A 13,189-nucleotide genomic window follows, 5' to 3' on the forward strand; every position below is an offset into this window, starting at 1 on the left:
AGTTTGAATATGCTTGGCCCATAGGAAGAAGCACTATTAGAAGGTATGGCCTTGTTGGAGGAAGTGTGGCTCCACCCAGTGCAGAAGAGAGCTTCCTCCTTGCTGCCTGCAGATGCCAGTCTCTCTGGTTGGCTTTGAATCACTGCAGAACACCCAGTTCCTTCTCTAGCACTATGTCTGCCTGCATACTGCCATGCTTCCTGCTGCCGCTGCCGCTGCTAATGGACTGAACCTCTGAGAAATTGTAAGCCAGTCCCAATTAAACGTTTGCCTTTATGAGCTGCCTTGGTCCCCAGTTGAGGGATGGGGCCGCCCACTCAATCTCAAAATGTTTGACCTAGAATTGTTCCTGTCTAAAGGAAATGCATGGACAACAATGGAGCAGAGACTGAAGGAAAGGCCACCCAGAGACTGCCCCAACTTGGGATCCAACCCATGCACAGGCACCAAACCAACATTACTGCTGATGCCATGTTGTGCTTAGAGACATGAGCCTGACATGGTTGTCCTGAGAGGTTCTACCAGCATCTGGCTGAGAAAGATGCAGATACTTACAGCCAACCATTGGACTGAGCTCAGGGACTCTTATGGAAGAGTTAGTGGAAGGACTATATAGGAGCTGAAGGGGACTGCAACCCCATAGGAAGAACAACAGTATCAATTAACTGAACCCCTCAGAGCTCCCAGAGACTAAACCATCAACCAAAGAGCATACATGGGCTGGTCCATGGTCCCTGCTACATATGTAGCAGAGGACTGCCTTGTCTGGCCTCAGTGGGAGGGAATGTGGTTGATTCTATGGAGGCTTGATTCCCCAGAGAAGAGGGATGCTAGAGGGTGAGGTAGGAGTGGATAGGTAGGTTGAGGAGCACCCTCTAGAGGCAAAGGGGAGGGGGAAGGAGATGGGGAGCTCGTGGAGAGAGTACAGGGAAGGGGGACAACATTTGAAATGTAAATAAATAAAATAATCAATTAAAAAAAAGAGTTGCCTTGGTCATGGTCTCTTCATAGCAATGGAAACCCTAAGACACCGGGCTTGGGGTCTCAGGCAGAGATCACAAAGAGAGAGGAGGAAGAAGGAAAAGTCACCTTGGGGTAGGTAGATTAGGACGAGCCTGTTGGAGGAGTGGCCTAGGCATTGGGGTTATAGACAGGAAATACATAAAACAGCATAGAGAGTTGATATCAGTCCAGCTCTAAGCTTTAAGGCTTATTATAAAGATTTTGTGTTTTATTTGGGAACTAAATGATCTAAAGTTGGGTAGAAAGCCCCAAATAATATTTACACCAACAATGGTATATATCTTTATTCCCATCATGGCTTGCTTACTTCACATATCCAGGCTTACCCTTCTACACACACACACACACACACACACACACACACACACACACACACAGAGTGCTAGAGACACAATTCAAGGCTTTGCACTTGCTAGGCAAGCTTCTAATACTGAGTTATACTCCCAAGTCCCACTCTCTTTAATTTAGTATCTTTCTGATTCCACAAATTTATCTCTTTCCTACCTCAGTACCCCACATCCAGGATCATCCTGGGAATTATCAATGCCAGTAACTGATACCCTAAGTGCAATGACTCTCAACCTTCCTAATGCTGTTTTTAATTTAATTATGCCCTTTAACACAGTTCTTTATGTTGCGGTGACCTCAACCATAAAATTATTTCACTGCTACTTTATAACTATAATTTTGCTACTGTTAGGAGTCGTACATAAATATTTAATATGCAATCCCCAAAGGGGTGGAGACTACTGCACTAATGAAATCTCCCCCATCCCAAATACTAATGGAAATGTCAGCATCCCTATGCTATGACTTCTGCTATGTGCATGTTGACTTAACCTCCTCATCCATGTCAGAGTCCATGATTATCTGTTACTACTCATGATTCTCTGTCACACCTTTTAAAAACGCCTATTTCCTGTTTCTTCTCTTGTATTAAACTGGTGTGATAATCAATTTGGGGTCATCCTTGATATGTTGTTATACCAAGATATTCAACTGAACACAAATCTAGGAGTTATTGAGATATTTTATAGATGTTAATTAATATCTATAGTCAGAAGACCTTTAAGCATAAGAAATTATTCTTGATAATGTGAACAGGCCTCCAACTGTCTGAAGATGAAATTCTGTCTCAGGAGTATATAAAACAGAGGTTCTCAACCTGTGGATCATGACCTCTTTAGAGGATTAAACTACTCTTTCACAGGGGTCACCCAAGACCATCTGAAAACACAGATATTTACAATTCACAACGGTAGCAAAATTAGTTATAAAGTAACAATTAAAATGTTACGATCTGAGGTCACTACAACATGAGGAACTGTATTAAAGGGTCACAGCATTAGGAAGGTTGAAAACCACCAGTTTTTCTTCTCCTACCTACTTATGCCAAAGATTGCAAACCGGCCAACCCTTACACTAGGAAATTCTTGAGAGTTTTATCTATCTACTCCTTGTCTGTCTACACTTCCTACTGCTTTATTTAGATTTACTATTATTATGTATATCAATGTTTTGTCTGCATGTAGGTGTATCATGTGCATATTTCATGCAGGGAGAAGTCAGATCTCCTGAAATTGAAGTTACAGACAGGTGTGAGCCACTTGTGAGTCCTGTTAATATAACCTGGGTCCTCTGCAAGTGTTATTAACTACTGAGCCATCTCTTCTACTGGTTTTACTCCCATATGAACTGTATTAAACATGGCAAAAACCTGATCCTGAATAAATCTTAATGCCTTACTTGTGTTTCTTTATAATCAGTTAAATAATGAGGTATTGGGGGTTAGGGGAGGTCACAAACTAGACTGATAGATTTAAATAGACTTAAGTTCAAAATTTCAAACCTTAAATGAACCACTGCTTCAAACTCCCTACACTTCCATTCTCTTCTGCTTGCCTGAATGCCTTGCTTCACAGAAAAAAACAAAAGCCACAGAGATCAGAGTCAGAAATATTCACCTTCCAAACACCAAGATTCCTTGGAAGAACACAAACTGATTTGCTTATCCTATGGAAAGCACCAATATGACAACCAAATATGTTCTTTCCTAAATGTTTCCATTTTCACTCACTTTTTAAGACTCCACATTTTCATCTTTTAAAGGTTGTCTACATCCACACACCAAAAAGCAAGACAACAAAACTACACCATTTAATCAACCTGAATTTAGTTTCTTGTTTAAATAAACTGTTCATCAACATCACCAACAATCTATAATAAATGTTTCCTCATCTGCAAAATTGGCTAACATGCCTCAGGTCATGGGATGCTTAAACAATGTAAAAACACTAGAATGTTACTTTGGAAACATGGTAAGCCTGCATCATTATCGACTATTTATATCATTAGAATACTCTAGAATCCCATTTTCCCTGAGTTTGCATTTTTTTTTCTAGCTTACTCAACATTAATAGTAAATTACGTCAGGGTCTTTGGGGGCCGGGTGTCAAGATGTAGTTTCTCTATGTAACAATTCCTGGCTGTCCTGACTTTGTAGACCAGACTGGCCTTCAACTCACAGAGACATGCCTGCCTTTGTTTCCCAAATGCTGTAATTAAAAGCATTCGCTACCATGCCCAGCAACTCTTAGGGCCAGGGACTGGTGGAATGGTCAGCAAACAATGAAATGCAGTTAGGTGAGATGAACCCCCTGCCCCAGGTCATGAGAGAGGGAGAGCTGGCTCCACCTTCTCCCTGGGCAAAGCAAGACAGCTAGCCATAGTGACTCAGAGGAGTGCTGAGAGCTGATCAATTCAGCTTCCATGCAGACTCAGATCCAGGGCTCTGAATTGACCCATTCTAATATCTACCCCATCTCTGAACTGCTGAAATGAGTGAAGGGGCCAGTCCTGCAGATCCAAAGCTGCAGGATCTTCATGACACAGGACAACAGGATAGCTAAGGAGTCCCAGCAAGAATCCAGTATTAATAGAGTACTAGAAGCCAAGGACCTCAAATCAGACCAGACTCATTTCAATGAATATATGTAAGTGGAAGATATGTGGATAGAAGGGGCTCTGTGGGACACATAGTGTTTTATGGCAGCTTCCATAGCAAGATGGTTTTGTTTTGTTGCTGTTTTATTTTTCTTTTTTGTTTTCTTTTGGGGGAAGGTTGCAGGGTAGATATGAAGGGACAAGATGAGTGGGACTGTGAAATTCACAAAGAATTAATATAAAAGTAAAAAAAAAAAGTTAAAAAAAAGAAAAAAAACAGCAGAAAATTTTAACAGAAAACAGGAAAAACAAAACAAAACAAAAAAACAAACAAACAAAAAAAAAAAAACAAAAAAACAAACCCTGCAACTTTGGATCTATTTGGCCTGGAGATACCTTAGCAGTTACAAGCACTTACTGCTTTTCAACAGACACTTCTGATTCCCAGCACTCACATGGGGGCTCACAACTGACTTTAACTCTTATGTATGGCTCTGTAACTCTTTCCATATGGAAAAAAAAATAAATTTTGCAAATCTAAGAAAATAAACAAATCAAGGATAAGGTCAGCTCCTAAGAAAGAAAATACAAATAGCCCTTCCATGATTCTTAATCTCACTCCTATGGGCAATGAAGAAAAAAGCAGTTATCCTTACCCAGTGCTGGACCAATGGAAACTGGACAACTTTAGTTACACGTATCAAAACTACATGTGCACAAACACTCTAAGCCATCAGTTTTACCTCTATAAGTTTATCCTATAAGATATCTAATTTTCACAAAATATAAAATATGTGCACAAGATAATCTACTTGGTCAAAAGCAACCTAACTGCATATCAAAAAGAGCACTTGCAAGGAGAACATTTAAAAGTTCTCCTTCCTTTTTTAAAAGACAGGGTGTCAGTATGTAGCCCTAAAATTCACTGTGTAGACTAGGCTGACTTCAAACTCAGAGCACTGGAATTAAAGGATGTGCCAACACACCTGGACAAATGGCACACCATCATGATGAAATTAAGCACTTGATGTTTGTGCCTGCCCCCAAATACATGTATCAAAGTCATAACCTTCACAATGACAGTGTTTGCAGATACAATCATTGGGAGGTACTAATGTTAAATGAACTCATAGGGTGAATTAATGTCCCTAGAAAAGGAAGAGACTGAAGCATTCGCTGTCCATGTGAGAATGCAGGGAGAAAAAAGAGGGCCCTCACCTAAGAAATCAACTGGTCATTGTGAGAAATGTATTTCAGTTGTTTAATCTACACTGTGTATGGCATTTTATTATAGGAGGCTAAATGGAGAACAATGGAATATCATGAAGTTACCTAAAACGTTATTTACAGTGATATGAAATAAAGCTCTATTAAAGGGGAAAAAAGCTGGGCGGTGGTGGCACACGCCTGTAATCCCAGCACTTGGGAGGCAGAAGCAGGCAGATTTCTGAGTTCGAGGCCAGCCTGGTCTACAGAGTGAGTTCCAAGACAGCCAGGGCTACACAGAGAAACCCTGTCTCGAAAAACCAAAAAAAAAAAAAAAAAAAAAAGGGGGGGGGGAACTGCAAAGAATAGCAAATCTGCAACACTTAGATACAAAGGGAAGAGGGACAGTGGGTATTCAGCATGGTCCCCTTTGGGAAAGATCCAAAATCCATGAAAATTAAGGTGAAAGGTTTCTTAAGTGTGCCCTTTATGGTGGCAAAATCTGACAATAACTGACAAGAGACTCTGTAATCTTTACTCATGCCAATTATTGTAGTATCTATGCCTATTAATATTTGATTACATGCAGGTATGTGCAATTTGTGACCTACAAGCTTACACTTAGCTGAGGTGTATGAAGTGGCTTAACACAAAACAGCAAGCCTTCTTAAAACATTCAGTTGTTTGTTGGTAGTAGTAGTGGTGTTGGTGGTGGTGCTGCTGTTGAAGTTGTTGCTTTTTGCAGGAACTGTCCAGTTCTCAAATGTGAGCCCTGTACTTGACAAGGTTTTGTCACTGTCAAAAGGTTGGATACATCTCCTATCAGGATTTGCACAAAATGGTAGATATCATCTTTCTGAAATTCATCTTACAGAAGAAGCCCTAATTCTGAAATACAGCCAGATCAAGGTTTCGAATAAGAGAGATTTACATTTATTCGTACATGAAGTACATGAATCACCTATCTTTGGAAGGATCCATAGGAACAGTTTCCTAGTGGGTCGATGGCACAGTGACTGTGTCACTTTTTAAGTCTTTGAAATGTTAATTAAAGTTGGTGTACTTCTCTGTCAGAATTAAATGAAATGTAAATAAATTCTCAGTGTAACAAAGCTACACTGCTTTGAGTTTTGACAGCAAAGTGACCCTTTCTCTAATCTTTGCATCAATAGCTTTTTCCCTATCTCTATCACCTTCAATTGACTCAAACAACTTCTGAGTGAGAGACCCATCTTCTCAAGAGTTCAGGAATAGGGAGGTCCTACCTCACTAACAGCCTTCAGGAAATTTGAAGTCTTCAAAGCTTTAAAGCTCCCTCCCACACGAGGCAGGTATAAGGAGCTGTCCTTAGCAACAGGGCGGCTGGCAGGCTGGGTCCTCTGAGCATCAGAAAGCGTCTCAGTACTGAAGAAATACTTATTTTTTTTAAAGTGCTCTGAGCACAGATCAAGCTTTACTTCATAGCCTCAATACAAGTTGGAGGACTGCAATATAAGCAATGTCTTCTCTATCATCTGCTGTTCATACTTTCCATAAACTTATTTCAATACTCTTTTTAAACAAATTCAGTTAGGTTTGCCTTTTGTGATTTTGATTCTTCTGTATACTTTCAACTATAACCAAATTTAGGAAAGATACTTTGCTTTCTGTTCTTTATAAAGCAAGCAATATTTTTTAAAGGTAGGCTAAGCCATGTTAAGGTTGGGACATTTCCAAATCTCATAGGCAAAAGAAATTCCTAATGAAATGACCAACATATTTGCTTCTGCTTGTTTGCACGCTTATTCCTTATTCCCTGTGAAGTTAGTTAGACTCAGACTATAGAATATTGACTTTACTTCAGTACGTGTCAGGCTTCCAAACTACTTACTATCTAAAGTGGCATAGAATGGGTTCTCAGTGAATCTGTCTTATATAACATCAGTGTCTTCATAATTACTATCCCCAAGAAGGAACAAGAAATTCCATATACCATTTACTATATCCTCAGAAACTGCAGAGAACACTAATAACAAGGAACTGCTGTAGTTACTAAATCTCTGATAAATTTGCATTCTTCAAGTCAAAGGCCTCAATAAGATTAAACATAAAAGATGAAACAGCATTCCATTTTCTTCAATTGTTACATGGTTAGAATAATTCTCAGGTCCTACATTCCTACATCGCAGATATTTGCCAAAATAATCCTAAGAAAGCATAGGGAATACTGTGTTATGTGAAATGGCTTTAAAAGGGGTGGGGGGATGTAGGGTTGAGTGATGGCATTATACCAGAGACCATTACTTGTTTTTGGAATGTTTCCAGATTTTAAGTCAGAGAGGATTACTGGTCCAAATGTTAACACAGATAATCTCAGTCAACTCAGATTAGTTGAGATTTTCAAACTTTAACAAATCCACCAGAGATACAGACAGAAACAACTGGCATATCCTGGAGAATCTGAATACGTACTGTGCATCAAAATGATTAAAAATTCATTTGACATTTTGCAGCGGAAATTTTTTTTTCCTGAATGCCTATGTACCAATAAGAACCACAGCAGTCTCATGCACTGCCCAGCTAAACTACAGGACACTATGGAAAGATGGTATTAGTCTGCTTATCTAAGGGCTAGTAAGGCTGGCTAACATGCTGTAGAGTCTGAACTAGGTATGTCACAAATTAGTTACATGTGGAGTATGGAGTGGGACTCAGAGATGACCCTAAAGACATGCTAGGCATTTCTTATGTTTTGGTTCCTAAACTTTTTTTTTTAAAAAAAATGGCAAATTTTAACCAAATCTGAAATCTCTGAAGATGTAATAGATTTTAGTTATTTGTTCTATTTGTGATACAACTCACATAACACAGAAAATGGCACAATTTTTCTCAAAGCCCCTCCCCATCCCACCCCCACTCCCACCAAACCTAAAGTGTTTAGAGATCTGAAGCAGGCTTTGGTAGGGGGAGACTTTTCCTGTCCTTTAAAGGAGCATAATTCACTGTGCAACCATGCCTTAAACCCATAAGCTTCTTAGGATAATGAATTCCCCATTTCCCCATCTTCCACAGTCTTGGGAGCGTATTTCATCAGAAGACATGGTGCTGTGAAGCAAATAGAATTTGCCATTCAAAAAAAAAAAATCTAGCTTTTATCAAAAACTGTTGTGTAAGTCTGATACTGGAGACAAATTACTAATTTTCTCGGATTTGTACTTCTCTTGCCTGAAGTTTTCCAGTCACTCAATGACTTCAATGAATAGCTTGCAGAGAAGACTCCACACTTCTAATGACAAACTACAAGGAAACAGAGGTTCCTGGACTGTCTCAGGCCCGCCCACTGCTCTGAATGACAGGATGACTCATGTCACTACTCCTGTCACCTGTTAGTGAACTCTAAATCCTGAACCAGAGCTGCATTAAGGTAGGAACACACAGCTCCTGGATGGTCAGGCAGTGGTCAGGACTGAGACAACAAGCATTACAGTTCAAAGAGCAAGTGATTCATGTGTAAAGTTCCAGGGTCATGACTTCCTTGTCCTACATCAGTCGGAAATGCTACTATCCATACCACTGACTTGACCATCTAGAGAACTGACTCGTAAGTCATACTTCTACACCTGAGGGAAAGCATCTTAAGTATGGAGATGACTCAGATTTGTCAAGTGACAGGCAAAGCAAAGCAACGAGAAGCTGGCTCCTATTCAGCAACCCCTTAATATCACTAGGATGGTTTATGGCTAGTTATTAACAACAAATTACGGTTTCACTGCCATCTAGTATCTTCTCCAGCCCATTTCCACAATACTGGCCATGGAACAAATAATTATGATCCTAACTGTATTCATTTTGATACAATTTATTCTTTAGCTTGGGGCCTAGAATAGTCTCAAAACTCATCTTGCCTTAGACTCCCAATCCTGGGATACAGGAATGTACCACCATTTGTGCCTCAATTTACTCTTACACTAATTCCCTTTCCAGGTAATTTCTCTCAGGATTGCAAGGAGCAGGAAGCATATAGTTTACTAGTCTGTCATGCCAATTAAACTCATTAAGAGAACATATTCTCTTCCTTTCAAACACCAGATTTTTTTTTAAAGGGGAGGGAGGTCTTTGTGCATAATGATTATCCAGAATATTATAGTAGTGATGAATGCAAAATGATACAAACAAACCACTAAAAAGTATATTCTGTAAGGGAAACTCTTTTTACGTGAATTAAACTCAAAAAAAAAAATAGCTGTTTAAACAACAGAATTTAGAAAACACCCTAACTAAATCTATGCAGAATCTGAACCAATCAAATAATTTCTTAATTCTGGAGTCCCTTCCAGAACCCAATATATTTAATTAGATAAAGCAATAAAAGTTTGATGCCTAAAGACCTGTATCTCATAGTAATAAAGTCATTTTCTTAATATTTTCATTCCTATCTTACCAGTAAATAAGTTCATCTGTACTACTTTCATATTGAAGAGAAATCATTTTCAAATAGCGGAAATGCACAAAACCTTGGAGTTTTAAACCCATATGCTTTGTGAGTTGGATAAGTACAAGTTAAAACTTAACCTTTCTAATAAGCACCTCGAAAACAATTAAGCAACTCTGAACTACTAGAAATTGTAAAATACATTTACATAGGCTGTTGTACTTTTCAACTTAAATGATCAAAAATCTTGTGAAATAATAGTCACAAAAGGATAACTATGGCTCGGCGGGGTGCCCCTTGCCCGGAAGCCTGGGAACCTGAGTTCCTTGTCTAGAACCCACGTTAAGGGTGGAAGCAGAGAACCAAGCCCACACAGTCGCTCTGAAGCTCCCACATGCACACAGGGGCATGTGCGACCCCACCCCACAAAAAAAAAAAATCTTACAGGCACACTCACAACCATAATTTTTTAAGGGAGATAAATACAATCATGTTAGATTCCTAATGAAACACCACTGTTGTGTCTGGGTGTATTCATACATGACTGGAGAAAACCCTTACTGGACGTGGACAAAGTTCTCAACTTTGATGACAAAGTACCAAGTAAATGCCCTTTATCTACAAGAGACTGTTTCTTTTGGAGATTTTGGAGCATCTCTGACTTTGAAGTATGGAGGCTCAACTTTTTATATATGAATATAGAAAACACAGGCCATAATCCTCTATTTTATTAACTATATAATAAAAATATCAGTGTTTAATGGCCTACAAGTGAAAAAAGTGATTCCAAACCATCTGATGGTCTTAACAGGTAATACTCTCTATTAATTTATGATCAGGCCAACTGAGAGTGATATGTGACACTTCTGAAACTTCGTGGAGAATTTAAGGCTTAATTTTAAATTTTTGTCTATAAAAGTCTTTTAATCAACCCAATGAGTATGACTTCCATGCTTGGTAATGGAGAAATGATGCAAGATAGGCCTCTAAATACCATTTTGATTGCTTGCTTTCATCAGACACAGCAGTAAACCAGGTTTAACTGCCTCAATAAAAGAACTAAAGTAGCCATTACCAATGATAAGAAAACTGACAAGGGAGGAATTTAGGGATTTAGGAATAAAGATAGTATATTTAAACCAAATCTTCCTAACATAACATCCTTGGACTTTCGGTAAAATAAGCCAAATACCTTACTTAACATACATCCCTTATATAATCGTCTCATTTAAAGGCATATCTATTCTGTTCCATAGTACCCTAATTCTTAAGGATCTTTCTCTTGGCCTTCACATCTGGATACAGTACTAACAGTTGCCAAATGAATGAATGAAATAAACATACGTCCTAACTAACCAGGTACTTGGTGGATGCTGATCTTAAAACACAATAGACCGACAGACCAGAATTCTATTGAAAAGATCACTTAATTTCAGAAGTAAAAATAGCAACTACCGGACACCATGCAGTCAACATGTTATTAAATTCCCGGTGGGATGGGAAACTTTCGGGAATAACAATGTAAAGCGTTCCTTGAGGTACTTCAAAATGGACTTGGTTCTACCTTGTCTGGACTAGGAACCCAGGCGCAAGACAAAGGGACAGCGGCGGGGGAAAGTCAAAAGGTCAGCGGCAGGCGCCCCTCTCAAGGCGCGGCCCGCGGACCGGCGCGCTCGCGGCCACCGGGCTCTTCTCGGGCGTCGCGGCACACACGTCCGCACAAAGAAACCGCCCACAGTCAAAACACGCTCCCCGTGGGTGCGGGAGTCGTATGCACGGTCGCGTCGGCCCGACCTCCGCGGGAGCACCTCCAAACTTGCCGCCCACCCGCTCCATTCCCCCCCACCCCCCGCGCGACGTTGAAGGCGGCCAGGGCAGTGAAGCCAGGTCGCGCGGAGTGGACCACGCCCCCCGCTGCCCCCGCCGCCCGCGCTATTGTTCCCGCGCCGCCCCCGCCCAGCGCGCGTTCCCAGGAGGGGGTCACGGCCGGGGAAAGGCGGCGGCCCCCCGAGCCGCGGCGTCCGCGCACTCACCCGGCAGTGCAGCCAACGGCGACCTGGAAGCCCTTAGCGGAGAGCGGCGCCGTCCTGCGGTGGCCGCGGCCGCTACTCAATCCTGCTCGCGGCTCCGCGTTTCGGCCGCAACGTCCGGCCTTGGTCGCTCCGCTGACTAACAGAGACGCGGGCCGTCAACGCGCACGCCCGCCCACGTCATCGCGCAGGGCCCGCCTCCGCGCCGGCGACCGGCCTAGGGGCGGGACAGCCCCGGGGGCCCGGATTACGGGGGCGTGGCCCTGCGACTGGGGGCGTGGCTACAAGGAGGGCGGGTTGCGGTAGAGGAGGTTTCCCCCCCCCCCCAGGGCGGGGCCGCGAGCAGCCTCTGGAAAACCGCGTGTGAGGGGCGTGTGAGGGGAGCAGCAGGGGGCGGGTCTGCGACGGCACGTGGCGGCGCGTGGCGGCGAAACACCAGTCATAGCTTAAGCCTACTGGGTGGCTGGCCTCGCGGGAAGGAGGGGTTAGTGTTTGAAGGTCAGGCACGCGTACCAGGGCACACACCTGAGCCACAGAGAGTCCTAGTTTGACAGATACTCCTCCAGGGCCTACCACCCACCAAGGAGTAAATGTTCTCCAGCTCCCTGGAAAAAGTTACCTCCTTCCCTCCCCCAAGCCCAATCCTCCTGCTCCAGGTTCTTTGCATTACCTGATTTACCTTCAAAGCCTCGCGGCTCCCGCAAATATTAACTATTCACGGATAAAGTGATGAGCCACGACAATGGATGGAAAGGTATTTAAATTACTATCATTCATGAAGTAGAATATATTTAGCACTTTAAAGAATTCAAAGGCATTTTCGCCAGCAACAGAGAATAACATATCACTAAGAGAAAGAAGTAATACATACATATATATATATATATAGGATGATTCTACGTTTGTATAAAATATATTACATGCACAGTATATTAAACTTGGGGAGAAAGTATGACAATTGTTTTGACAGTGGGAAATAAAGGGCAGTCTCCCTTACACCTGTGTAGTATCCTGTGATTTCCAAAATATATAAACATGTATTGAGTAAATTCAGGTAGACTGTGTTCCCATTACATGTTGAGAAGCTCTATATCCAGGGGTGCTAACATGAAGTATGAGCACTTATTCACTTATTCTCCCCCTCATTTTATCTCTCAGCTATTTTTTTTTCATTTTTTATTTCTCCAGTAAATATTTTATTGCTTGCCTATTCTCTTAAAAGCAGTGTACCAGCACTAGCAATAAGTAGAACTTATAGAGAATTCTTGTGGTATCAAAATAATAACTATACACAAAATAAAAGCATCAACATTAAAATGCAAATTATAAGGATACATCAGACTATGAAAGGAACCAATGTTTCAATAAAGCCAGGAAAGCTTTCTCTAAGGAACCGTCTCCTGAGCTGAGAACAGGTTTGACTAGAGATTATGTCAGAGTCAACTTGATGCGTGAACATCCTATGATGAGGGAGCGCGAGGACAGGGTAGACTGGGAAAACTGAAGACAAGCCAGCAACATTGGAACACCAAAGAAGAAGAAATTGCAAAATGAAAATGAGAAGACTGATAAAAAG

The 13,189-nt window shown here is 41.4% G+C and overlaps 1 protein-coding gene across 3 annotated transcripts in view; it reads right to left on the reverse strand.

Moving 5' to 3' along the window:
• Positions 1-11,778, reverse strand: part of Mapk8 (mitogen-activated protein kinase 8) — an 80,146-nt gene extending 68,368 nt beyond the window's left edge. For 2 of the 3 annotated variants that reach the window (XM_052190156.1, XM_052190157.1), the window contains exon 1: positions 11,617-11,778. The gene's annotated coding sequence lies outside the window, so the exon portion shown is untranslated. The remainder of the gene's footprint in view (positions 1-11,616) is intronic. The other variant, XM_052190158.1, reaches the window with a different exon arrangement.
• Between the last annotated feature and the right edge of the window lie 1,411 nt (positions 11,779-13,189).

The sequence above is a fragment of the Apodemus sylvaticus genome, chromosome 8 (genome assembly GCF_947179515.1).
Source record: "Apodemus sylvaticus chromosome 8, mApoSyl1.1, whole genome shotgun sequence".
Classification (NCBI taxonomy): domain Eukaryota; kingdom Metazoa; phylum Chordata; class Mammalia; order Rodentia; family Muridae; genus Apodemus; species Apodemus sylvaticus.